This window comes from Panthera pardus, unplaced genomic scaffold (assembly GCF_024362965.1).
Source record: "Panthera pardus isolate Hobbes unplaced genomic scaffold, ASM2436296v1 HiC_scaffold_2, whole genome shotgun sequence".
In the NCBI taxonomy this organism is placed as follows: domain Eukaryota; kingdom Metazoa; phylum Chordata; class Mammalia; order Carnivora; family Felidae; genus Panthera; species Panthera pardus.
This window is the reverse complement of record NW_026526765.1, coordinates 146,365,362-146,368,640: the sequence shown is the minus strand read 5'-3', so window position 1 is coordinate 146,368,640 and position 3,279 is coordinate 146,365,362. Positions and strand designations below refer to the sequence as shown.

At 42.8% G+C, this 3,279-nt stretch overlaps 1 non-coding gene across 1 annotated transcript; it reads right to left on the bottom strand.

Moving 5' to 3' along the window:
• Window positions 1-1,598: 1,598 nt before the first annotated feature.
• On the bottom strand, window positions 1,599-1,708 carry LOC128778420 (U6 spliceosomal RNA). The gene has a single exon (XR_008424010.1). It is a non-coding gene; the product is annotated as a U6 spliceosomal RNA (small nuclear RNA).
• Window positions 1,709-3,279: the final 1,571 nt, after the last annotated feature.

Here is a 3,279-nt window from a genome sequence, read left to right as displayed (position 1 = left end):
CTATAAATGTAGGCATAGGGGCTCCTGGATGGCTCAGTTGGTTAAGCATCAGACTCTTGGTTTTGGCTCAGGTCATGATCTCACAGTTCATGGGTTTGAGCCCCATGTCAGGCTCTGCACTGACAGTGTGGAGCCTGGCTGGGATTCTCTCTCTCTCTCTCTCTCTCTGCCCTCTTTTCTCTCTAAAAAAAAACAAAAAACAAAAACAAAAACAAAAAAACATTAGAAGAAATAAATGTAAGTATAGAGAGAAGTGATCAGTCCAAATAGGGTGGTTGATGTAGAGATCAGAAAAGCAAAAGGACACCACCTAGACCATAGATCCCTTTCTCCACTGCTGTGAGTGAGTATCCCATCTGAAGGCAGGTGGGAAGATGGGGGAATTTCTGAAAGCCTGGCATTATCCCAACCTGGGAGTCCCAAGCAGAAATCTAGCTGTGTCTCCTGAATGATCCTGGCTGCGGGCTCTGCCTTGCAGTCCTGAAAAGAGATGTTACCTCAAAAGATACCTCAAAATCGCAGACAGACAGATGGCTGGATTATACTAAAACGTAAATGTTTTCCCTCTGCTACTACTGGCTGGTGGGTGCTTGTGGGCACAATAAGAAGAATGATAGGCAAGATTTAAAAAAGTGTCCATTTTCTCCACCCATCTGAGTGAAGGGTGAGAAATTTACAGCTCCAAGAAATCAATAACACACTTAAAAAACCCAGACCACATAATGTGCCAAATGATAGCCGTAACGTTGAGGGTAAGAGACGCCTTGTGACATTTCAAATTCTAGACATGTGTTGAGAAAATGGTATAAACGCAGGGGGGTTGACTCTGACGGGTACCTTACCAGGTAGGGAATAACAACTACTATTCCTAAGGCTGTGCGGGTAGAGGGGAGAGCATGCCACCTCCATTCCCTGCACTGGAGGGCTTGGGCGAATTGCCGGACTCCTTAGTATCTTCACCTGAAGACAGAAGGATCCAACACTTCCCTTGGATGGTTTTAAGGTGTACAAACAGTTTAGTAAGTGCTCACAAATATTCACTGTCATTAAAAAAGGTGAACCTTCTACTGCCTTGTATGAGGTCATAAACTGGAGAGAACTGCCAGGGAGGGGCTTCTTTGTGTGTGTAGGGGTGCATGGTGAGTGTCCTGTGGGGGTCTGGGTACTTGGCAGTATTTCATTCTGAATCTGCGCATTGTTCAGTAGATGGTGAAGCACGGTTTCATCTGGTCAGGAAAGAGCAGAAAAAGACAATGATATCAATGAGGCATTAACAAGAATCCCCTTGTGTTTGATCATATTAAATGCAGCTTTTGGAGGTCAGAATAAGATCATGACACATAATAAAACAGTTACAGATTAGTTAAGTATCTATGTTTTTAATGTCACAGTAGAGACCATCTCACAGCTAGGTATAATGGCCTCCAGTATCTAAGTGTTCCCTGTAAGTTGCTTTCCCTTTCTTATCCATGAATTTATCTGAATCTTTGAAAAAAAAAAAAATCTGTTGGCATGATCCCTCTTTAAAAAAAAAATCATTTATTTATTTATTTTCCATTGTAATTAACCGTGTTATCTTAGTTTCGGGGATGTACAATGAAAATGTGGGATGCTTCATAAATTTATGTACTATCCTTGCACAGAGGCTATGCTAATCTTCTGTGTTTCATCGTTCCAATTTTAGATTATGTGCTGCCGAAGTGAGCACACTGGCATGATCTCTTCAACGTAATGGGCTCCCTCGGTTTTTGCCCACAGTTTTTCTGTTAAGAAGAAAAAGTCCTCTTATTTGTAATAAAACCACCTCTCCCAAGCACAAGCATTTTTCTTTGTTATTTTATCAGACAAAAGAAATTAGGGAAAACATATTTTTATTTCCATGATGCATATTCATCTTTAAATTGAGATCATTTGAAAGTGACCTGGCAAATGAAATCGACTATTTACAGAGGCACAGAAGATACTGTTCTCTCTACCCCAGGAAAAAAAACCCAAGATGATTAAAAGAAAACTTTTTTTTTGGGGGGGGGGGGGCGCCTGGGTGGCTCAGTCGGTTAAGCGTCCGACTTCAGCTCAGGTCATGATCTCGCGGTCCGTGAGTTCAAGCCCCGCATCGGGCTCTGGGTTGATGGCTCAGAGCCTGGAGCCTGCTTCAGATTCTGTGTCTCCCTCTCTCTCTGCCCCTCCCCCGTTCGTGCTCTGTCTCTCTCTGTCTCAAAAATGAATAAACGTTTAAAAAAAATTAAAAAAAAATCTTTTTTCTTTAACATTATTCAGTTTTTTAAAAATTATTGATGCATGTTTATTGCATCAAAAAATCAATGCAGTATTTAGATTGGTTTTTACAACGTTATTCAGTTTTGAGAGACAGAGAGCATGAGGGGGAGGGGAAGAGAGAGAGGGGAGACACAGAATCTGAAGCAGGCTCTAGGCTCTGAGCTGTCAGGGCAGAGCCTGATGCAGGGCTCAAACTCATGAACTGTGAGATCATGACCTGAGCCCAAGTCAGACGCTTAACTGACTGAGTCACCCAGGTGCCCCGATGATTTTTTTTTTAAGTTTATGTATTCTGAGAGGGAAAGAGAGTGAAAGCAGAGGAGGAGCAGAGAGAGAGAGAGAGAGAGAGAGAGAGAGAGAGAGAATCCCAAGCACTCCACACTGTCAGCACAGAGCCTGATGCAGGGCTCGAATTCATGAACTGTGAGATCATGACCTGAGTGGAGATCAAGAGTCAGACATTTAACCGACTGAGCCATCCATGTGCCCCCCAAAACAAGATGATTTCTTAAAATGGCTGCAAGCTCTCTCTCTCTGTGAAACCCAAAGCCCTCTCCCAAGAGCTAAAGTTTGGGGATTGTTGTTGGGGACAAAATTTCCCAGCAAGACTTCTCTGCTTTTCTGAGGTGTGGTTAAGCACAGCACCTAATATGGATATTCTGGTCCTTACTTCTCATTGGAGAATTAAGGAAACAAGCTCTAGATGACTAGTCAATTTTAATTGAGTGGTTGTACACTCAGCATACTTCCTGGGAAGAAGGAAAGAAAGAAAAAGAAAAACACAAACAATATTGTGAGACAATTCTTCCCGTGTCTCTTGTGTTTTTGCCTGTCTTGTGAACAGAGGCACTGAGTGACTTTGCTTTGGGCTATCTTTTCAATGATGAGTGTATAGCAAACAGCCTTGGAAGACAGAGACAACGTCTCCCTCTGGAACACAGCGCAGGCATGCTTACTGTCCTTGTAAAAGGCTGGGTTCCTGCAACACACCTGTTAACCTGA